We start from the raw sequence: 26,093 nt of genomic DNA on the forward strand, positions 1-26,093 counted from the left end.
CTGACATAGCCATTGTAATGGCTCTTCTGAAAGTTCCTTTCTCATGAACACACCTAAGAAATCTCGTGTAGACCCTTTGCAGTACCCAAGCATGCCATGACACTTTCTTTGGCGCAACTCCCCCATTGCATGCCAGTTTAGCATATTCTGTCTGGTATTGATAATTGGATATATTTCATGGTGGCAAAATACTAGCTCTATTTTGAAATGTTTTATTTAGAACTACCCTTACTTAATAGCATAGGAAAATGTTCTTGTGATTGTCAGGGTCTCTTAATATTTATCTTAATTCTTTTTTAACTCTATGGAAATTATTTAATTATTTTAAAACTTACACTTTTTTTCTGTAAATACGTCACATCTAAAGTGTCACAAAATCTGACATCCCTTATTATGTGCTGCATTTTCCTGTGTGTATAACATGTCTTCTTTCGCAGTGGGAATGTGTGCGTCCCAGCGTTCACTGTTACCTCTGTTACCTGTACGTGTCAAACTGGTTGAACACTGTAATGACTTGAGAATAAACTGCTCAAAATTAAAAAAAAAATCAGTGCCAAAAAGAAAAAAAATTACAAATGTTAGTGTGAGAATATGTGTGTTAAAGATGGAAATGATATAGAGGTTAGGGGAGGAAATGTCTTCACATCCTTCCAGTGAAAATATATATTTTATAATAAAAATCGGAGGGTTGAAATTTACTCAGCAACTCTTCATGGAAGTGGCTTTCACTTATGTCGTTCTTATCCCACACCCCCTGGAAAATGTGAAGTACCATCTGTGGTTATATTTTTTTAACTTCTCAATTTTGAATGGTTCTTAAATTTCTATTACACTGGCCTCTATTGTTTAGATAATTTTCCATGAATAACTGAGTGATTAGCTTTAGCTGAATTTGAGTACATGCTCCCAAGAAAGCAGTAAACTGAATTTCTTTTCCTTCCCTTTTAGTTTTTATGTGTATATGGCTTTATTCTTTGGCTGCCTCATAACTCTGGTTAAATATTTTAGTCAGGCTTCTTGAGAGACACAGAAGCAAAATGGACACATTTTCAAGGCTTTTGTTTCCTCAAAAGTGACTGTCAACTGAAATCAGCAGTTAGGCAATGATGATCTACTTAATGCTTACCTCTTGAGCCTGACTGCTCTGGGATCCTTTATACCTCTTTAGGGGCCACTGCTCCTGTGGCTCACTCCAAGTAGAGTGTGGCAATTATGTGATATTTTTCTAACTAGGACTTAGAAAATCAGCAAGTTGCCTAAGCCTGTTTTGGAGGGGAGGTAAGAGGCAGGTGCATAGCCTCCAGTCTAATCTAAGTGCAATTTCCTCTTCATGGATGGCTGATCCTAAAATGTAAAAGGAAGGCACACACTTCTTTTAAAAAATTATCGTAGAAAACAATAGAAGCATTAACTCACTAGCTAGAAGTTTTCATGCTTTCCAGCCTGAAGAAACTCTCGTTCTGCTCTTGTTCAATCAGCTGTGTACAGAGTGAGCTTTTTCCCCTTTCTTGAGTTATTTTCCCCTTCACAAGAAAGAGACATTCCTTTGCTTTTAAGATGAACACCTTTGTCCATGTGCCAACATATAGATGCATACGCTTTCTGGCCTTCAATCCATCTCTGGAAGGAAACTTCAAGTAGAAGAATCAGAATTAGCACACAGAGAGATTAGGACTTGGTGAATATTTGGTGGATGAAGTAGGGCCATCACTTGCAGGAGCTTTTGCTAAAGTGGTTTTGTGTTCTTCCTCAGTAAGAGAGTGAACACCAAGAACCACATGAAAATGAAATTACAGCAGAAAGAGATAGAGAGACAGAGAGACAGGGACATATCCTGGTGACATCACAGGATACAGAAATTGGCAGCCTTCCTAGAGCTCGCAGTGAGGTGAAACAAAAAAGAACAGGCCATCTGTGATAGACATCTGAAGAAAGCTCAATTAAGCTTCCTGTGAATCCTGAGTGCCTTTGTGGGAACTCTAAAGCAGGCCTTGGAATTGTTTGCATACAGTTTCTCTTAGCAATGATGCAATAATATGAAATAACAGAATTAGTCTTTGTACAATGAGGCATCTAGTTAGTGGCTTATGTGGTTATGGGAGTAGATGCGTCTTGACTAATGGGAAATGATGGCAAAGCAATTTTAATGGATATTGTTCACTTTTGAAAATCTTCATGCTAATGTGTGTGAAATTCAACCAATGGTCTTGATAAATTTCATATTATTTGTTCTGATATGACCATTCAAGTGATTACTGAGTAAAACAACTAGGCACATGTGGCATGTTTTGTTTTGAGAACTATTCTTGTTTGTTTTTCATGCCTTGGCTATATGCATATGTTCATGCATTTGCATGCTAAAAATAATATTCAAAAAGATGTATGAATACAAAACTTTTCAGAAAATTAATTTAATCTGTATATATATATGCTTATATGTGTTTTAACTAACTATGATAATAGTGTTTTCTACATTTTCTTGTTTTGGCTGTGCCTATTGAAAAAAATGACGAATGCTAAGACAGATTTTCTGAAAAATGCTCTCTATTAGATACTATCTGATATAAAGAATCAAAATGCAACTATAATGCTTATCATATAACATATTCAAAACACAAGTATAAAGTATTTAATACTAAAAGATCATTTTCAATGAATATATGCTAAAATATACATTAAAAACCCCATGTTGTGTGAAAGAGATTAAGGAAAAACCTCAACTAATAAAAATGAGTTTTAATTTTATTTCCACCCAATACAAAATTTAATACTCGGAGGAGTATGGGTTTATATTTTAAAGAGATTAACTCAATGGCAATCAATCCTGGCAAACCACTAAATAGTAAAAAAGAAAAATAAAATTAGATAATACATATGCACTATAATATGAATTTTAGAAGTCAAATTTATGAAAGAAACAAATAATGTGTATGTTAGTAAAATTTAGGGCAATTTTATTTAGTTCTTCTTTTTTTCCCTATGGTCTCCAAATCACTGAACATGAATGTATTGCTTACTAATAGGGAAAAGGTTAAAACAAACTTTTCAAATAATGTCCGGAGCTGATATGGCTAAGTTGATATATACAATTCATATATTATATATTGCAGTATAAATCATTTGCCATAATAAAATAAATCTCCTTTATATGGGGGCTCATAACACTTTCATTACTAGAATGAGGCAAATACTATTGAAAAATGGACAAATCTAAATACAGAGGAGTATGCTTTACAAAGTTATTTGTATTGCAAAAAATGCTTCTAATTTACCAATTAGGTGACATGTTAACAAAGGGAGAAGACTATAGAATACAAAATACAAATACAGAATAAAAAAATCTAAAATAATAGAAAGAAAAGAAAAGCCAGGAACAGAGTATGCAACCCAAGAGTCCTCACCAAAAACTTCATTATCAAATCTCTTCAAAATCTACTGTATCTAGAATTGTGAGAAAGAAATCTCTGCTATTTTTAAGCAACTTAGTATATGTTAGTTGGTTATAATGGTGTACGCCAACTAATACAATGTCTTTAAAACTCTTGCTATGATGTACAGATGAGTAGATTTTTTTTTAAAGTAAATCATTTTTTAAACCCATGTGTTATTTGAATAAATAAATAAACTGAAGCAAAGAACAAGAATGATGCAAACACCAGAACTGATTTAAAAATATATAAGTAGGGCTGGGGATATAGCCTAGTGGCAAGAGTGCCTGCCTCGGATACACGAGGCCCTAGGTTCGATTCCCCAGCACCACATATACAGAAAATGGCCAGAAGCGGCGCTGTGGCTCAAGTGGCAGAGTGCTAGCCTTGAGCAAAAAGGAAGCCAGGGGCAGTGCTCAGGCCCTGAGTCCAAGGCCCAGGACTGGCCAAAAAATATATATATATATATATATATAAGTAAACACTTGGGAGTGGTATCCAAGTGTACCTAAGTATATCAACTGAAATATTCTCAGTTTGGGGTGGAACTCAAATGGTGTAATTTCGTAGAAAGGCTAACTCACAATCCAACAAAATAAAAACATAAAATGGGTAGTGGGGAGATGGAATCAAGGAGAGGGGGGTAGACGAATAGAGGAAGCAGGGAGAATGTTCAAATAATAATAACACAAAGAATTATGTAACTTGGTTTGGTATGCTGTGTTTGAGTGTTAGCTTCAACATTTTTGTTTAAAAATGATATGATAGGCCTGGTGCCAGTGGCTCATGCCTACAGTCTTACCTATTCCGGAAGCTGGTGAGATCTGAGGATTATGGTTCAAAAGAAGATTATACAGAAAAAGTCTGTACGACTCTTATATCCAATTAACCACCAAAACCTTGAAATGACACACTGACTCAAGTGGTGGAGCACTAGCCTTGAGTAAAAAAGTGCTCAGGGATAGTGCCCAGGCCCAGAGTTCAAGTCTCAAGAGTGGCACAAACACACACACACACACACACACACACACACACAATTTAAGTTATTTCAGCCAAAGCAGGGTATTTATCATCTCAAAGGTACGAAGTTGTACCTGAAAATATAGCTGAATCCAAGAGCCCAGTGAAAGTAAAATAGAGTTGGATTTAGTTTTCTGTCACTGGGCTCTTCTCTTTGTGGCCTAGCCCAAATACTCTCTCTTCTGAGAAAACTTGCAGAAAGTATGTCTTCTTCCATTCTTTTTATTCCTTCAAACAAGCTTAGAATGTATGTCTATTTCCCTGGGAAAACTTGAGAAATGAAAAGTAAAATAAGCAAAGGAAGGAGTCAGTAGAAGCTGTATGCTACAGGATGCATTCTACTTGGAATCTGCCAATCTCAGGTTTAATTGGCTAATGAATGAGTGAGAAACATGTAGAGTTGGAAATCAGTCAGTCAGTCATTGAGTTTTGTAAGCCATGAATAGGTGAATGAGTGCAGCATAAGAGTAAACATTTACTTTTGAGAATAATATTATTACCTGTTTAGTTTATTTGAAATTCATTTGCTTTTGCACATAAGTTCACAGAACACACTCTACTATTCATCAAAATATTCCCATGATAGACAAGCAGAAAAAGGGAAAATATCCATAAGGAGGAGGAGACTATTGTAAATTATATTGAGATTCTTATCTGACCCAGTAAATGCCCTTGTGTCTCTCAGAAGTCCAAATGCTCCTCACTCAACATTTACTGAAACTAGTTCTATGTAAGTAATACTGTAATCACAAGGAGTCATTAGAGTTCAGGCAAATTCTCTTTTGTAAAACAATGCACTAGATGTAGTGGATGTGGATGTATGATAAAATTAGTTTCTTACCTTAAACCAAACATGAGTGAACACACAGTGTGTCCCAGGGAAGTTAAGTGATTTCCTTGAGAAAGACATGATCAAATAGAGGCCAAGATGGGCTGACAATGTTGGATCTTTGATTCTCAATCCAGATTTACAACCTAAGCCTACAATTCAAAGGACACTTAATCAATGATAATCTATTTTAATGGTATGTCAAAATAGATGTGAGTATCAGAAATGTGAAAAATGCTTTTCAGAAGTTCCCATACAATTTTTTAAAAAGTTGGAAACAAGAAGCAAAAATAAAACACAGAGCAATTATGCTTCCCTCCATTTAAATATAATAACTTTTAATATTTTAAAGATAATTTCTCTAATCCTAATATTAATTAGCTACATGAGGATAAAGGGATTTTAAATTAATGTAATCATTGGTCAACAATATACTTTGATCAATGTCACCCCTTCCATCAATCCCCCTCATCAACTCCAATCCCACCCTTATTCAATGCACATATGTAAAAATGGTACCAGATAAGTTGTGGGAATGAATAGCGTTCTTAAGCACTTATGTCTCTGTAAAGCATAATTAGACGTCCAGAAGTGAGGCATTAATGTTTTACTAAAGTGATTCTGTTGCATAGGCAGAGCTAATAGTCACTAAGAAAGTCAGTGACAGGAGTGAAAAGAATTCCTTTTCAAAGGTATACTCATGAGAATCAAATAATCCATCACACTTTATCTTATTCCACTTATGTATTCAAACAAGGAACACAATTTCTACACTGTAATGTATTTTCTAACAAAGCACCAGCAGAAAGTGGTGTCAACAAAATGGCTAATGATCAAGAATACTAGGAACACTTTTCACAGAGGCTGATAACAAAATGCCTGGGATTTTCTTTAAATAAAAATTATTTTAGCTAGGTTTATTTCTTGTGCTCTACTCTGTCATTGACACTGAGCCAAAGTTTTCTGTCTAAATACTGAAGCTGACTTTGATTTTTGAATTATCCACGTTTGTTGATCCTATTATGATATTTATCTCATTTACTCTTCAGTTGGATGGGTGACAGTGGCATATTAATTCATAGGGACTCTCACCACCTCTTAACAATGTGGAAGGTTTAATTTAATGTTAGCTTGTACAAATATCTGGGGATGCTCATCTGAAAATGTGAATAATTCTAATCCCTTTTCATAAGCTACAGTAGAATTAAAATATCCTAACAGCATATCATCTTTTCAGAGTTTATCCTGTTTGAATCGCTTTTCTTTTTCACCTTGTTAGTTCTGACAATAGGCGACATACACATGCCTGAAACTTTTGAATAAATGCAGCACTGGTTCACATATATTTTAGCTGCAGACAACAGAATCCACTTCATTTTCTTGGGTAATATTGCTGTTTGTTTTATAGGCCTTAATTGAGACTGATGTTGCTTTTTATCTACAAGGTGTTAGTAAGTATAAAATAAATGTTCATTTTTAAAAATGGAAAGGTAGGAGGGAGAACACTCGTATTTATTCAGACTAAACAAGCTCTTCAGACAATTTGTTCCGAAATTTCTCTAATTAAAGCCTGCCCCCCAGGTAATGTGGTCACAGATCTACCAGCAGGTATAAATTAAGGACATTATGTAATTAGCATGAAGACCACAAATGAAGGTAACAGCTGGGAGGCTGGGAGTGAAGGAAATAAAACAGTTCTAGGTAGAGCCTTAATATTACTAAGTAGTAGGTCTTGTGTAGAAAGAAATGTGCTTCACTAATTTCTTTATCTCCATTGAGGGGACAGTCTTCTTTGCATTCATATCAAAAGATTAAACTTGAATATCTTTCAAGACTTTTTGTTACAGATCAGAATATTTACATTTAATTCAGAAATGAGTCTTGGTTTCTATTTGTTTACAACCTCCTAAAATTTTTATTCAGACTCCTATATTCTATGCAAAAAGAAGCTGAGATGAAACAAATGACATTTCTTTAATTATATGCAATGCCTTCAAGACAATTAAATGGAGAAGGAACATGATTTTTCAGATTGGCGATATAAAGGTAATATCACTGTATGATTCTTTACCTGAAATCAAGTATAAAAGTGAGCTCCCATAAAAGTATATACTTGAGTCTCTTTATTTTCATTTCTCTTGTGGGAAGCAAGGAATATTTTCTTCCTACTTTATCTGTATGTACAAAAACAAGTAAGTTATTCCTCAAACTTCAAATATATGTACATATTTGTATACATGTATGTCTGTGTAAATATATACTCTGCATGTGTATGCATATAAAATATATATGTATATATGCACGTATATACATACATCACATATATTTTATAATCTACTTTGTGAGCGAACCCTCCATTCAGAGTCATATCCATCCCTCCTCACCCATCAACTCCTGTCTTCTTTAACCTTATTAATTTAGCTATCTAAATTCAGCTCGGCTATCATTGCTTTGAGCAGATTTTTAAATATCCACTTTCTGAAGTCAATGACTATTTTCTGATTTTAATCCTCTATTTTCACCTCTCACATCTCATCTTTACACAGAATAGAAAATTCAATTTTCCAGAGGTCTTCTTGAGGATCCAAAACACAAGGGAACTGGGTATAAAATGATTTCTTAATAACACTATGATATTTCATTGAGCAGCTCTGATTGTAATGCTACAAAAATGGGACCAAGTGTCTTTGCTCAGGTTGCTGAAGTGGAAAGCTCTCTCCAGCCAACAAGATGGACATTCCACAGGAGGGATCTCCTGAAATACACCAGGTCCAAAGGAAATTCAGAGAGCATTTTACAAATCAGTTTTACTCTTTCTGTAAAGGAATAAGCAATTGATCTAAAGCCCTTTTTTGTTTATCAGATATCCTCTCTAAGCAGCATTTCAGCCTCAAGTAACATTTCCATCTCCATGGGGGACAGACATCTAAGCTGCTTTTAATTACAACTAATTTGACAAGGCTCCTTTCATCATGGAGTCATCCTCTCTTGTGCTGTGCTCTTGGACCACCCATTCCTAAGAGCAGGAGTTGTAGCTAATTAGCACAGGTGAGATCAGCCCTTGAGGAGAACTAAGCTCATACCACTCAAGAAGGTGAGTAAGTAGCACATGTGTTAGAATTGTTGCAAGAGAAATTCAGGACAGCAGCAGGCTCCTTAGGGCTTCTTTGAGTCTCAGCCATTCCAAGTCAATACAGCAAGGACATTGGACTAGTGTCCAAATACCCACATTACTGATAGTTGAGGTCACCATGGCCTTTGTTGTGAATACTTTTTTTCTGTATGGGAGGATTTTTTAAAACTGAAGACCTGGTCACTCTCACCCCTGAGATATACAACAGAAATATGTGCAGCTACAGCCTGACACTTCACATTCACCATTGAGAACTACTAAGTACAGCAAAAACTATACCACTTTGGTATACTTTGGGTCAGAATACTTGAAATCTTATGTGGCCCTAAACTAGAGATCTTGAGGCCAGGACTTAACTCATATAGTAGGACCTAAAGCTTTTAATGGAGGATATATATGATTTTATGTGTAGACCTGCTGATCATTCACAAACTTTGATGAACCTTATTTGATTACCAAAGTTCCATCATACCTGGTTTCATTGAGTTGCAAGGTGATTATTTCACCAGACTAAGCCCTTTTCATTGTCAAAGCTAGCCCACTTCTAATTTTACAAATCTCCTGTTCACAAATGCATGGAAGAAGGCTGCAAGGAAAATCGAATGAGCATCCTTTATGAAACTGAATTAGAAGAATTTTTTTTAAAATCATAAATTTAAAAATATATCATTTATGGCATTTGTTTTGAGCCTTTTAATAGAGAATTTGTGTTTTAGAAAGCCTTGATGATTCACCTGAGACACTTAGGAAGAGTTAAACAAAAATCATGGTCACATATCCTACTGACTTTCTCCACATGATTTGGAGGGGTCACTGCAAAGCTCTGGATTTCTGTTTTATGTCAGGTGAGAATGCAGCTATTTCAATACAGAACAACAACAAAAAAAAATCTAGATTGTATACATGGTTAGTCCAGTCCCCTGCAGAGAGCAGAGGCCTCATTCGGATTCAACCACTCTGCTTCTAGTGTATTAATCTTCTGAGCTTAAGTAGTTTCCCAGGATTCTCAAAAGCAGATGCTAAGTTGGGGATGGAGGCTTTATAATTTGTCACAAATGAGCACCACTGAAGGACAGGGAGTGACAGTTTAGAGAGTGGATGTTTGGGGGTTTTATATTTTGCTTTCCTTTTTATAGTTTATCACTTTGTGCTCATTTTATGATGTGGTTGCTGTCGTTTATGGTTTATGTTTTGTTTTCCTTGATGAAATTCATCTGATCCTTTCATTGAGTGTCAATATTGAAAAGATGCTATCAAAGGAATTTAAAGATTTAGGAGGAGGACTTGGCCTCCCGTAATAATCCTAGAACCTTAAGTCCATTTCCCTGATCAATTTCCTATTTTAATCCTTTTGGACACATATCACAAACTACCAAAAAATGAGCAAATTATATAAAAGATACATTTACTTCTCTCATAGTTATGAAAGCTGGGAAGTGCAAGACCAAAGTGTTGGCAGTTTCCATTGTTTGTCAAACAAACATGCTCCAAGCATCCATGCTATCACAGAAGAGCATGCTGTCCTCAGAAGAGCAGGAACATAGGAGTTTCACAGAGGCCTTTACATAATGGTAGCAAAAGGGCAATGAGCAAGGGGGCCAACAACTTCATGAAGGTGCTTTACTAAGGGCCTTGATCCCATTCGTGAGGGCAGAGGGTTCATGGCTAAATCACCACAAACTGCCTTCTCTGTTTTTGTTGTTGTTGTTGCTGTTTTGTTTTGTTTTTGGTAACATCACAGATGATATCTAGGGCTTCACTCTTGCTAGGGCAGGAAAACTACAACTTAAGATACACCTCCAACCCCCAAACTTTCATGTTTTAATGCTAGCAAATGGACATGATTTTCAATATTGGAGTATTAGAAGGGGCACCTGTAAATAAAGCATTTCTCTGTGTCATCCAAAAGATAGATCGCACTGTCTCAAATATTTCAGTGCAGAGTAAACTATTCATTTACTCAAGCATGCATATGTAATGAGACATGACTAGCACTGAAATGTGTCAAGGATGAGGACAGAAAATTACAATCCATACCTGCAGAGAGGTGTTCCATTTCTAATTCCTACAAAGCCAACAGGATTAAAAGTTTTCAGTTGTTTTTTTAGATAGCCTCATGTTCTTAGCACAGAGTCCTTACTCATTAAATGTATTTTTCATCACTTACTTTTTCAACACCAAACAAAGGATAGCTTGCAGTAGACAGAAGTATTCGTATTACCATATATCTCTCACATTAACAGCCTGCTGCCTACCTAAGTCTACTTTGAATATTGCTAGAAGATATATCAAATAACACAAATGAATGTGTACGACTCTATGCATTGGTCTACTCAAGAACTCAATATATCAAACACTTTACCAAAAATACACTTTGACTAATTAATTTGGAGGTGTAAAGAAATCATCTAAACATCTATTGGGCACACAAATATCCAATTCTTATAACTTAAAAAACAAAACCAAGAAAACTACTTACTGATGTCAAATTCTGAGCTTCCGATGCCTTCTTCTTTGAAAGTCTTACAAGTAGGCATCTCAAACTCAAAGTGCTCAAACTTGAATTGCCCTCTGACAATATAGTGTACAACTGTCTTGTAGAAGTTGTCGAGCTTTTACATTTTATCAATTCACAACTTTATGATCTAGCTGATGTTGGATCCATCTAGTCATATTTCAAAGTTTCATACACTCTCTCTGATCTAAAGGGTAGATGACTTCAGCAGTAAACTGACATCTCACTGCCTCAGTTTCCCCATAAATGAAAAGGTAAAATGAGTGCACTTTATTTCATGAGAGGGATCCATGTTCCAAAATGAACACGTAGGTTATGATATTATTATACCTAACTTACTTCTATTTTCAGGTAGTACTTCTAATGAATGTAGAACAATACCTGGTTTGTGTTATTAATAAAGAGTAAAAACGAATTTCTTTCTTCCTTATTTATTCTCTCTTAATGGAAGTTCAAGGTGTTTCATATAAGGTCTCTCTCTCCCTGCCTTGATTTTCCAAGAACCAGGGTTAGCACTTGTTAGGATAGGAGAGTTGTGCAGTACAGCCTACAGAGAGACATATTCTGATTGGCTCGTAGACCTTATTTTCATATCTCTGGCAGGTGATAACAATGGCTGCAGCTTTAGTCAACTGCCCACTGTGTATTATTCACTAGTGAAAGTGGCCTTGTTTCCTCATATTCTCGTAGGACATCAGTACTACTCAACACCCTATTCAAAATTAGACCTCATAGTACATACTGAAGATGCTCAATTAATTTTCTCCAGAGTCAGACATTTGACTAAATTCAGAGGAGCTTCAAACCTCATTTATATACAATGCCAGTCTATTCTTCCTGAAAGAGTAAATGATCCCTATGGTGTCTTTATTACAAAGTAAGTTTTCTCAATTATGAGTAGTTTCTTAAAGTCCTTTAAGTCAGTGGCCCTTGATGAACACTACCATAATCCTTGACACAGGTTTTGTGATATGTTATACTTTTAAAAATAGATGTTATAATTGTTTGCATTTCTACATGCATATCTATTGCGAGTCCTTTTTCCAAACACTTCTTCGATCCATCCTGAAATAACCATGAAAAAATTGAAAAATTCAAAATTGAAAAATTCAAAATCCCTTCCTTCTCTTTAACAAAACTCTTTGGACTGTTTACACAAATTATTTCCTTCACTTTAAGACATCCCCAAGGGAAACAGAATCTTTTAGTAGCAAGTCACAACTATTCTTTTATACTCTTCACCAAGAAAAATATTGCATTCTGGAATCTGCTTATCTGCCTATCTCTTGACTTGAGAAAGGCTGCACAAATAACAATTTTCTATTGAAAGAAAGGAAGGAAGAGAGGGAGGGTAATAAGGAAGGAAGGAAGGCAGGCAGGGAGGAAGGGAGGAAGGGAGGAAGGAAGGAAGGAAGGCAGGAAGGAAGGAAGGAAGGAAGGAAGGAAGGAAGGAAGGAAGGAAGGAAGGAAGGAAGGAAGGAAGGAAAGCTAGCTGTGGCTTAAGTGGTAGAGGGCTAGCCTTGAGCAAATTATTAAATTGTTTTCAACTTATATGCTATTATTAATCATATAGCTGTTTTATACTTAGTTACTCAATATTTTTCTATCATCTTACTAGAGTTTTATCACTGTAATTCTAACAATGTATTTTATGAAAATAAAAACATTGAATCACTACTGTCTAGAATAACAAATTGAATCTCCTTTTAAGCTTGTAGTGATTAATGCAAATAACATTTCAGATAAATCCTTTGAATTTATACCAGTAAAAGGAATCTATAAGGATACCTATTTCATTATTCACCTGTAATATGGGTATTAACTTTTTAAATACACAATAAATGTTAGATAATAAAATGGTGACTGGATTGCTGCTAACAATTTTCTTATTATAGAAATATTTTCATATTTTTTGTCCTTTTGAAGTAACTTTGTTCTATTCTTTTCCTGTTAGGGATTAGCTCGTTATTCTCACTAATTTGTTAGAATTTATAATGTTATAAAATTGTATGAAGTCTTTCATTGTATTATCTTTCAAATGTGGAAATAACATTTGCAAATTTCCATTCAAATGTTAAACAAGTGCAATGCTCTACCTATTCTGCCTAGAATTGAGTACAATTTTAAATGTCCTGTGAAACAGGTCTTTGCTTATCCCATTGTAACCTTGTGTGGCCACAAGCCTGGATTTCCAAAGGAAACACAACTGGCTGGCACTGAGTTCCACCAAATGCAATTTAAAATATTGGGGGGTGCACCCCTATAGAACATGTTGAGATTTCCCCTCATTCTTTTCCAAAAATAAATCTGTACATATCTGTGTCTATAGGTGGATGGACAGAGAGACAGACAGACAGGTAGGTAGATAGATATAAGAAGCTATTGGCATTGCATTGTGCCAGGTATTATAAGTTATCTAGAGGTGATTTAAAGTACAAGTTAGAATACACATCAATTATATGCAGACACAAACACCATTTTCTAGAAGGATCTGAGCTTCTATGAATGGATTTAGGTGATTACGCAGATCCTGGAACTACTTTCTCATAACAATCATAGTACAACTATTCAGAACAGAAGAATACTTAAAAAGTGCTACTTGCAAGCTTCGTAAAATGGCTTGGTTGCTCTTAAATAAAGATATATATCCAAGTTCTATTTTTTAACATCCACAGTAGTGTTAGAATTAATACAATGTTGTTTGAAGGCATGATGTTGTTGGATTCATTGAAAAGCAATATGATCTCTGTAATACCAAAAGTGAAATTATTTGGGCTTGCAAGAAGGTTCATCTTGCATCCAAGTATTTTTATTCTTAAATTCCCTTTGGGGTCTAAATCAGAATTTCCACACCAAAAAATTGTAGAAAAGAAGAAGAAAAGGAAGAGAGAGAGAGAGAGAGAGAGAGAGAGAGAGAGAGAGAGAGAGAGAGAGAGACAGAGACAGAGAGACAGAGAGACAGAGAGACAGAGAGACAGAGAGACAGAGAGACAGAGAGACAGAGACAGAGTCTGGTGTTTCTGAGCCACCAAATATTTGGCATTGAATGCAGATGTTTGGGAATGAATGCAGATAGGAAGTGGCTATTTTGTGGCTGTCATTCACATTTCTCCTTAGAGAAGTCTGTCATTTCTCCAAGTTTTCTGCCCTCTCTGTGAATGTCTCAACAGATCTTAAATAATAATTTCTGCTTAAAATTAACTTTCATGAAACACACACATACATCAATTCTCATTCAGGAAACGAGAAATGGTGATTTCCATAGGGCAGAAGGTATGGAAATATTTTTGTTGTTGTTGCCTTCTAGAATTCTCATTGCCATAGAAACTTGCAGCCACATATTTTTAAAATAAATTTTGGCTTACTCAGGTTGAAGCCAGACTGTTCCACAGCCCAGTGGAATCGCCAGTACTTTGGGGTCTTTTTTTTTTTTTTTTTTTTTTTTTTAAGCCAGGATGAAGTTCTCGCTCTGGAATTGAGCTTTGTGGTATGGCACAATAGACTTGTTTTTTCCTTTGGCCTTCTGTATCATGTTGCCTCTTCTACACGATGAAACTAATATCCCTTCAGAGGAGAATTTTATTGACTTCTTTTCTAAGTACGAATTAGTACTTGGTACAACTGCTCCAGAATTAAATCAATTTAAAATAGAAATGTCATTCTTTAAAAAAATGTTTTCATCAATAGATTTTTTATCTATATGTTAAAATTATTCATAGGAATCATTAATTTTGCATTTTTGTTATTCAGGTACATGCTGATTTATGAGAGTTTTGACATCAGATGTGTTCCTCTGAAAATGACTGAGTTTCAAGATAAGCCCTGAATTTACTGCTGTATTCAGGAAATGAAAGAAGAGTTTTGAAGCACAAAGAAGTATCAGCTATAGTTTAAGAAATAAAAACATAAGAGTAAAGGAAAATAATCCTTACATAAGTATGCTCTGAGGAGAATTCAGAGAATGTTTATAAAATAAATTTTATAAGTCCATGTCCTATTTACTTGTTAAATCTAAATGCTATAGTGGAAAAATCCTAAAATGTAAACTGGAAAGTGAATGCGTCTAAGATTCTAAAATTACTGCCGTTTTAATAAACACTGCTTCAAAGAATATATATACCATGCATCCTTATTGTTTGGTGAGTTTTTGAGACAATTCTCAATGTGTATACCAAGCGGACCTTAAACCTGCAGTTTTCTCTCTCAACCTCTCTACGGCAGTGATGTTAGGTGGGATTGTTTATGTTAGGGCAAATAAGTAATAACTTTCCTTTAAAATAAAGTATATGGGTGGACTATAGTATGCACTTAGAATAATTTAAGCCTAAAATCCAAGGTATGATCATTTTTTTTCCATATTCTTTTCATGGCCAAGTTTTGAAATAGGAACATTACTATTCAAATGTTACTTAGAGTAACTTACAGTAACATTCAGCTTTGTAGATTATTTTTGGCAAAACAATTTTTTGTGTGTTTTTATATAAACCAACTAGTAGGCACTCATATACATTCATAATACATTAAAAACTATGTGAGTATGTAACCAAAAAGTAATCATCAAGTTGTTGATGTACCTCAGGCCAAACATCAACAAGGCCCTCAATTTCAATACCATCAGGTGTATATGCATGCATGTATATATGTATATAAAACTAGCCCCTAATTAGTTAAATCATGTCTGATCATCAAGGCACTAAGAAATACTTAAGATATAAGTGAGATAATAGAGTACCTGTCCTCTTATGAATATTCTAGAAGGCTGTCAAGTGTTAGCATGTTCTATGTAGCTAGGAAAGAAAAACATACATAGAAGGAAAATAATCTTATAGCATTATCAAACTAAAGTATCTGTACTATTCCAACCATAGCTGGGATTATGAAACCTTTACTGACTTTTTTTTTAATTCTTTAGGCTCCCTCCTCCATTCTCTGTGATACATTCAAAATCCTCCAGATTCAATCAGCCAACATATGGGTCTTCCTTACAACAATTTCAGAGAGTCAACTAGAAAACTTGTTCTGAGAGCCTAAAGAACATGCACACCTCTACTGGCTCTTGCTTACTCATCAGAGCAAGTTCAACTGTGGTTGTTGTTTTCTTGAACTTAAGAGAGTATAAGAGTGTGTGTGTGTGCATGAGTAGATGCATGTGCTATATTTGTGTGTGTGTGCATGAGTAGATGCATGTGCTATGTGTGTATGTGTTCATGATGATGCTTGTGCAGCTAAAATATGTAAATAGTTTACAAATGCAACATTCTAAGTAATAGAAAATGAATTCACAATGGAGCCAGCTTGCCAGTGGATTTGTGGGCTAGAGTAAAGACTTTGGACACAGAGAGTTTGAATATGAGCTCATGTAGCCTGTTCTATTGCAATGTAAAGGAGGGGATTTATAGAAGAAGTAACAGGAACAAAAGAGAGGAATAGGGGTCTTTTGCAAATAGAATAATGACTACAACCAAGGAGTCACTAATAGGAAAATGGGTAAGTAGATAACTGATTTTTCCCATTTAAGATTTCGTTATAGTTGCAACAAATAAGACTAATTTCTTATAGATTTTTAAATAACTAGAACAATGTTATTAAAGAAACATTTAAAATCAAAGTTCAATTTAAGCCTTATAATGGTTGTGGAGTGTCCACCAGACTGATAGAGGGATATCTAGAGAAAAAATGGAATGTGATTTTTAGTTGTGACAGTGCGGGTGTGTTCTCTGAGAACAGGCTGCTGTTCACACCCTCTCCCCACCATACACACTTCAATGTTGGTACCAAAAAGGCAAGTGACTCCAATGAATTGGAAAGTTGAAGAACAGAGAGTTTTTCTGTCACTATCTATCCTTTGTCTGCCTCTCTATCCCTCTGTGTCCCTTTCCTTCCTTCCTTCCTTCCTTCCTTCCTTCCTTCCTTCCTTCCTTCCTTCCTTCCTTCCTTCCTTCCTTCCTTCCTTCCTTCCTTCCTTCCTTCCTTTCTCATTGGGATTGTTGGGTCATTGAGTCTTTGGCCTCAGACTTCAGACAGAACCATCCCTGGCTCTGAGATGTCCAGCTTCTAGACCATTCAGGATACCAAATGCACTGCCTCTCCAACTTGCAGGTAACCTGGTAATGGAATTTTTTCAGCTTATGTGATTACATACGTCAATTTTCTAATAAATCCTCACATGTAATTGCATTCTATTAGTTCTCCTGCCCTGGAGACTCTTACTAGTACAAGAACATTGTCAAATCAAAGTGTTGAAAATGTTGAGGTTTAAAATATAGATAAATAAATAATAAAATAAAATTACAATGATTGCTTATAGATTGGAGTCCTTTCATACATTTTTTTTAAGTCCGACTATGACTTTAGGGGCTTTTCAATGCTTCTTGCTCTTATTGAAGGGAATTACTTTAAACGCTGTTACTTTTTTTTGTGTATTCATGCCATACGGCAAGAGAAGATTGTATTTAAATAGACTCAATTGGTTGTTGAGTGAAATGATTAGCAAGCCCTGGGAAAATAAATTGTCAAGTAATAAGAACTTGTCCATTTCCCATGCTGCGTGGGCTTTACTTTGTGCCTCTCCGAGAATCCTGCAATTACAGAGTCACTTAATCAAAATAAGAATCACTTCACATGCTCCCATTTCCAAAAAGGCAAACGCAGCGTCCAGGGAAAGCATTCCTTTTAGCATTTCAAATTAAATTTACCATGCAGTTGGAATATGATTTCCCTCAAGTTCTTTTAAATTAATATTTAGTATTCTATCAGTGGTGTTAAAAATTGCTTGTAATAAAGGCTTATGAAAATATATCATGAAAAAATAGAGAGAAAATGTTTGGCTGTGGACTTTTCTCTGGCCCGCTTTTCTGAGCATCAGATATGCTGATGCATGAAGGCCTGTCCATCAGCTGATGAAAAGAAGTTTGCTGTCATCTCAAATATATGCTTTTAAAGACACAGAATTTGGCCAATTGAAAGATACAGTGCTAGGACCAAAAGAGAAAAAAAAAAAGCCCCAAGAGTGAATTTCTCTAGTGGCCATCTACAAAAGAACACAGCAACCTTAACTTATATAGTTGGTTCATGACAACCTATGAACAGAGCCCATTTGCTGTTTGAAACAATCGAGAGGCCATTTTCACCCTGTGAATTTACAGCATCAAAGAATTCAATTAAATGATAGGTTTGTCAAATTTTCTAAATATCATGTTAACATTTTTATACTGAAAATAATGATAGGATTTACCTGATGTGTTTCGATACCGGGAAACCTATATAACTCTTCCAAGAGATGACATAAGAGTGAAAAACTCTAATACGTTGCAAGGAAATTCATCATTAGGTAGGACATTTAAGACATCTACGGCACAAAAAGAGCAGTTGCTTAAGATGAGGTAAGATCAGAGGCATATGTTCACAATGAACAACCATATGGTTTTCTCACAATCAGTAACCCTCTCTTTTGAATGAACATTTAATGAATAAAAAGTATGGTGGCTTCTCAGGTACTTGTCCCACAGCCCCTTATTTAAGTATCTCTAACATTTTGCTGGCATTTTGTTTGGGTTTCATTGTTTATCTTCCATGCTAAATATACCTACTGTGATTTCCACAAAAGCTGTTGGATTTATATTCATATCTCTAAAACTTGTCATCATTTGTGTAACACAAGAGCCACTCAAGCTAAGCCTGATGGTCCATGCCTGCAGTCTTACCTATTCAGGTGGTGTAGATCAGGATGGATGTTTGAGGACAGCTTGAGCAAAAATTTCACAAGATCTCATCTGAAACAATAAGGAGAGGGGAGTAATCTTGTGGATCTGTTATCCCATTTTGCTCTATGTCATGTTAAATAGGAAGATCATGATCCAAGGCCACTGGGAATAAATAGTGATACCCTACAAAAAATAGCAAAAGCATAAAGGACCTTGGCCATGTCTCAAAAGGTAGAGTATCTGCTTAACAAGCATAGGTACTGAGTTCAAACATTAGTATTGCCAAAACAAAAATGAGAAAAAAGAAACACTCAGCAAATACATTTCCATTGCTCCAGTTTGAAATGAAAAACTGAAAGTTATGTTCACATTTCTATTCATGTGAATAAATCTCATTTTTTATAATTGTTACACTAAAATTATACTAAATATAATCAGAAATAGTTTAAATTTATATTAAATATTAAGAACTATCTTTCTCAGAATGAGTTTACAAAGATTGAGATACAAAGAGAAGAGAAAGGAAAGGAGAGGAGAAGACAAGACAAGACAAGACAGGAAAGGATAGGAGAGGGGAGAACAGAAAAGATTTGCTTGTAATATTTAATAAATCTAGCTTTAACAAACTAATATATCTATAACTTTTTCCTTCTTTGTCCTGCCCTCCTCTTCTTGTTTTTGTCTTGTGAATTATTCTTCTGAAACAAATTTATCAAAATGGAAATCTGAGCAGAAATATATGAACATTATGAAGGAATACTGTTTCACATGTGTGTGAAGGCATGTGCGTGCACGCACGCGTGCGCACACACACACAATATTTTATTTTATGGGTAGAGGTTGGTGAACACTTCTCCTCACAGAGAATTATTTGGAAAGGAGTCTGGTGGGGTTATGGGTTTTATAGTCCACCACACTTGGATGTAAATATTGGGATATCTGCTATACTCTACTTCATAATCTCAGGCATGTTACTTTAACATGTTTAAATTTGATTCTTCATCTACAATTGGCATAACAAAACCAATAATACAATGATACATAGGGTTTTAAACTAGGATAATGATATGAGGTGACTAAGATACGTGTTACTGTGTTGAGGACATGGCTGCTCAATCATTTTAACAATAATTTTTCAATGCATCATGTATTATAGTGAGGTGGTATTTTTCTTATGGCATCATTGCAAGCGTTTTCATAGACATGCTCTAATGGGCTTTCAGTTTTATAATGAGTTTCTGTCAAAGTCAACAAAGCTGCATCCTGTTAAATTTTCTTTCACTGTTGTGTGATGAACAAGAAGCAGCAGTTTAACAACTGTGAAAAACACACTGTGGTAGGAAAAAGGTGAACCAAGTTTTACATCACTTGTTTGACACCCTTTCATGGTATGGGTGTGAACTTGAACCTCTCACAGGGTGTTTCGGGGTGAATTACTTCACGTTGTAAAGAAGAACTGCATGATCTTGCTTGGAGGAAAGCAGAAATTTGTGCCAAACATTTGGTTGTCCCAGTCCTTCAAAACTCTTAATGTTATAACCACAAGTAGCTATTCAGACTTATTTCTCTTACTTTAAAAATATAAAGATGAAGCAATTGTGGACTAAGTGGACTGTAGCTAAATCAGCTAGGACAAGTAGAAGTTTCTGTAATGAACAAAATATTCCATGCCAGTAATTGATATGGTAGCCACCAATAACTGGTGGATAGCTAGTGAGTGCTTTATGCATGGCCCTCTAGACTAAGAAAGTATGAGCTTTATATTTTATAGTTAATTTTACTTTGAATGCAAAGGACGAGACAAAACAGGTGAGTAAAAAAAATGTTCCTGATGAAACTCTTGTAGGTTTACTTTTCACCCTATCCCAACTTGAGTCTATATTTTCACTGAGTTATATGATACAGTAATCGAAGAGAAGCATGAGAATTTGGGGGAGAAAAAATTGGAAATTGGTGACCGCTGTATGTCAAATTTTGACACAGTACCAAAAAAATTAAAGGAAAATTATTTGGAGTTATATTAGGCTACATGAATTGAAAAGAAAGAAAATGCAAGGAAAGTAATCATTAGGGGAGTAACCAATATTAAAAGTCAAATATCTTAACACTTTAGTTTTATCTATTTAAGATATTTAATATGCAATAGTTTAACTTACAAAACTAAATGCCATATCCAGGAATTATTTTTCACTGTGTGTGATCATACTGGGGCTTGAACTCAGGGCCTGGGAGTCCCTCATCTTTAGCACTTGATGCTATTCTTCCCTGTCTCCTGAGCAGAGTGAAGCTCTGGTTGATTGGAGATAAGAGTCAGTACAAGAAATGTATCCAAGGCCTAACATATGAAACTGTAACCACTCTGTGCATCACTTTGACAATAAATAAGAAAAAAAAAAGTCTCATGGACTTTTCTGCCTGAGCTGGCTTTGAACCTCAATCTTCAGACCTCAGCCTTGTGAATAGCTAGGATTAACAGACAGGGAGCACTAGTACCTGACTCAGAATATTTTTGTATAAATATTTTCATTTCCTTTTTTTTTCTGTAACTCTTTGGAAAACTGCAGATCAATGACGTGACAGAACTTCACATTCTGAAAGCCTTCTACTAGCAGTCATTTCACTTTCACTCTGGGTTTGTCCAATGGATCGACATTGCTGTAGTTTGGCTTTGTGTTATATTAGATAATTAAAGCAAAGCTGAATTGTTACCAGGAAGGTTATATATTCAGAAAATCAGAATCGAAACTCTTAATGTTGTGTTTTTGTCCCCAAATTCTCTCCTTCTCAAACTTTCTTATAGAAGTGATTAGGTGGTTTTCATTAGAAGCATCAGCACGTCACTAAAAGGAGCGTTTACTCATTCAACTACTACGTGCTCTTGATAGCCATGTAATACTTTTTTGCAGAAAAGAAAGTCCATCCATAAACTTAGAATGGATAAATGCCAGCTTTAACATATGCAACTTCTGATTGTAAGTTATTTTCCTTTTCCAGTTACTTGATGAATCATATTTGTTTTTAGCATTGTTTTGCTTTATTCTGATTTGATGTGCTTTGCCTCTACTTGCCTCCAACAGAGATCACTCAAAAGTGGCCTATACAATGAAGATTTATTTTAGAACTATATTCGAAAATGTAATTTCCAGCATAGATTTAGCAGAGGTGTTCTTTCAATCTAAAACCCAGGAATGTCTGCTGAGCACAGAGAAGGGGTAGCTTTTATTGATAGTTTATCGTGAATGGCGATTAAGCTCATATAACAGTGTGCATTACAGAGGTGTAGAAAGTCTATAGCATGACGTAATGGTAAGCACTTGATGTTTTCCTCAGATTTCTCCTTGTAAAAAAGGAGCAGTCCTGACTGTAAAATCATTCCAAACAGATGTTCTTAACTCCAGCACTTGTACTGCTTAAGTTGAGAGTAGGGTAGGTCTTTGAACATTCTTCCCAGGGTGCCTCATTCAGGAGTCTTGACTTTATGGGCAATATTTATATTCTCACTACAATGAGACTATTGATGGTGAGTGCTTTGACATTATTCACAGAGTCACCAAGTTAGAGCACATGCAATGTGTGTCAGACTATCTTTGAATTATCCATTGTTCTTTTCTTTTTATAAAAAAAGCACAGCAGACAATACAATTATGAGAATAAGTAAAATAAAAACTGTGAAAAAGTTAAAATTGTGCAGGAAGAATGATTCTGCTTCCAGGATATGAAAGGCAAATATTTCAATGAGTATGCACATACATGTGTAATATGTGCAATATATTAAAAGTAGTCACATATAAGCTTGAGAATAGACATCACAAATATGAGCAATGCAAAAATATTTGAAGAAAATGACTATCAAAAGATCTACTGATCCTGTCAGTACAACAACAAAGAAACATTTTATATCATTACATTATGCACTTGAATAAATGCAGAGTTATAAGATGGTCCAACTACAAGCCTATTGTTAAGATTTTTCCAGGATATATGGGTAATTGTTGATTATCAGAGGCAGTAATAAAATATAGGACAGAAACCTAGTTTAAATGAAGTTATTACTGATTTGTACTTGAGCTTACAGTATGAGGAGTTAAAAAAACTATAGCTTAAATTATAAGTTTGTAGAAAAAAATACTTGACAACAAAGCTGTGTTTGATAACTACGAGTGCCATTCAGATATGATCAGATGAGTGATAAGAATTTCTTCTAAATAAGATACCACAGGACTTAAGGGTCAAAGAGGGGGTGGAGAGAAAAGTGGACACACAAAAACTTACTTTATACTTATGAAGGAATCAGGAGATTATCCATTAACACATCACTCTCCTCAAGTTCCCTTTGCTTTCTCTACAAGGAATGGCACACATCCTAATGTCTACCTTCTGAATTCTTCTGGGACTTTTATGAAAACTTTTCCTTCAAATATAGCACCAGTTCTTGTTCTTCCTTACTGTGTGGATTGTATTTTGATTGGATTTGCAGCCTGAACCATGCCAGGGTGAAGAGAAGGCCAAGAAACTGGAGGGAAAAACTCAAATCTCCAGCCACCAGACCATGGCTTTATCTTTGACCTTCTCCAACCTTCAACCTGTAGAACAAATCATTATTCACTTATGTTTTGTCCTCAAATGTTCTGGTTCTGAAATCAAATACAACCTCTGACATAGCTCAGGCAACAGATTCCAGAAAGCACGAGAGAGGAGAAAAAATAGGTCCAAACAGAAATAAAAGAAGGAAGGAATATACGGTGAGAAAGGGAAGAAGGATGAAAGGAGGGCATCACTCCTGGTCCACTGTTGACAAAATGAAGATGAATTTAGGAATCATGTCCATTTACAGGGGGAACATGCCATAAGAGCTTGTTTACCTGAAGCCAAAGTTTGTGTTGTTATAGCTCTTCTTCCAAACTGCCTTTGATTCAAAAGGAACAGGGCACAAAATTCGATTCAGAATATGAAGGGGATGTAAACTATTGGTAGACTACAGGACTCAACAAAGAAGAGTCTTTGGCCTAGGATTTTCTAAGGCAGCAGGCAAGAGAGTGTTTGTTTACCAAATTCTTCAAGGGATGTTTCTCTGAACAATGAAAAGAAATTTTCAAAAGGAAGAGCATTGATCTATGTTGCTTTAGAGGTTAAAAGGCAGAGGGATCCCACTACGAAAACTAATAAAAGACAGTGAACAGATTGAGGAAACCTTGAACTGGATTCAAGGTCAACAGCATGAAGCATTGAGCAGCATCTGAAGCTCCTGGAGTGTGACAAAGCCAGGAAAGCTAGAACCACACTGTCTGGGGAAAGTTCTGTGCTAAAGAATTGTTCTGCTTTTGTGTGCTCTGACCCAGGGACCACTAACCACACCCATGAAATGCTACTAGTATAAGTGCTGAACTATATTTTTATTTAACTCACATTGAAAAGGCTACCTTCAGATCAAAAAGAACACAGATCTCAAAATATAGACCATCAGTTATTTTAGGGTTTCTCCAGGAATTGGGTTGAGATTAGATAATGTAGGAAAAGCTGCTTTCCCAAGCACTTTTCTGGTATAACTGAGAGTGAAGAAAATTATCATTTCTTTCTTAGCAGAAAGCTTGTCTGATATATTTATTCTCTCACATATTTTGAAGCTTACTTTCCTCTTGCTTTTATAAACCTAGTTATGTCTCTGTCATATCTAAGACAACAAATACAGCCAGTAATAAAATCAGAAATACTCCCTTCACATCCCATAGCCCTCCAGTTCTTACTTTATTGCCCTCCTCTCTCCCTCCCATAGCTAAGCTGAGAGAGAGAAAGAGAGAGAAAGAGAAAGAGAAAGAGAAAAGGAGAAAGAGAAAGAGAGAGAGAAAGAGAGCCATGTATTGGTTACTTCCACATCTCCATGCCTTATGCAGCCTCATCCCACTGAGCAGGGTGTTCTCCATGAAAATATACTCATCCCAGGCCAAAACATTGGTGCTGACAAATCCAAAGACACTCCTAAGTTTTAATCTTATATGTGTTCTGTTTCAGCATTTACCCATATTGAAAGCTTGGGAAAAATAATCTTCCTTCAAATGGCTTTTGATTATTTTCCTCTTTCTTCACTACCTCTGTTAGTATTTTCTCTAGTTTCTTTTCTACTTTTAAATGTAAGTTTCCAATGATGTGACTCCTCTGAACTAACAGTTTAACCAAATGAATATCAGGAAGCTGGAACATGTATTGGGGGAGGGTGTAAAGGAGAAGAGATCATACAAATGGAGCCAGAAAACGTGGGAGATCTATAGTCATGAGATTCATTGCACATATGTAAAAATAGAGAAAGATAAGTTGAAAACACAAGTGGGGTTGGAAGAGATGGGAGAGAATGATGAAAGGGATTGTTGAATTGATATGCCAATGAGTCTATACCTAAACACACTGGATGGTAAAAGACAAAACATACACAGGGACATGATAAATTATGCAGGTCTCTAGATATTCACACAGTGAGACTAAAGGAGGATATTGTTAGGAGAGAATCACAAAGATTCAGTAACTATGTGCATATGACCATTTAAAATAATGTGGATCAAAATGACTGCCAAGAAGAGGTTTTTATTTGATTTCTTTCTGGCTGTTTTTGTTTTCGGTACCTTTTGTCTTATTTGTTTGGGGGAGGGTAAGGAGAAGCACAGAAATGGTAGGATCAAGGTGAACACTAGGTGGAAAATGAACTATACAACCTGTGAGTGGGGAAGACAGGGAAAAATTGGAGACAGCAGGGAAGGGGTGACATCATACAAAAAGAAATGTACTCATCTGATTTATGTTCCCTCTGTATATCACATTTACAATAAAAATAATATATATAGTGTTTAAAAGATGCATTATACTCATAAACTGACATGTTGAAATTAACTCCCTTTGTAAAATTATTAAATTACAACAAGAACATAAATAAATAATAATAAATAAATGTTGGTGTTCCCTAGAACTTTTTTCAAAACTCTTGTTTTCCCCCATAACAAACATTTTCTAATGATTCTCATGTATTATAAAAATCTTGGCAAATACTATCACTTGTTTTACTATGTGTCATTCACACACTGGTGCAAGTACTGTAAATGTATGACATTATTCAGGAATCATAACACTATAAGAAGGAACCTCCTATTGCCTGTATTTTCCAGATGAGAACAGGAAGCCCAGAGACTAAATAATATGCTAGAGATTAAACAGCTGATAAATTATGAGGCTAGACATTGAATTCAAACACTGCAGCTTCATATTTGAGGTTCATATTTGAGCATTTACATTTTACTACCTACATTATGATTCCAATTATTACTACCTCCCTTACTGACACTATATTCTGCACAAATTAACTGGTTTAGTAGGTTATTGTACATCAAGATAGCCTGATAGCTCCCGTTCACTGAGTGCTGTGTCACCCCCTCCCCCCAATGGTTCTCAAATCGAACAGGAATGAAATGAAGCTAGAATC

This window comes from Perognathus longimembris, chromosome 14 (genome assembly GCF_023159225.1).
Source record: "Perognathus longimembris pacificus isolate PPM17 chromosome 14, ASM2315922v1, whole genome shotgun sequence".
In the NCBI taxonomy this organism is placed as follows: domain Eukaryota; kingdom Metazoa; phylum Chordata; class Mammalia; order Rodentia; family Heteromyidae; genus Perognathus; species Perognathus longimembris.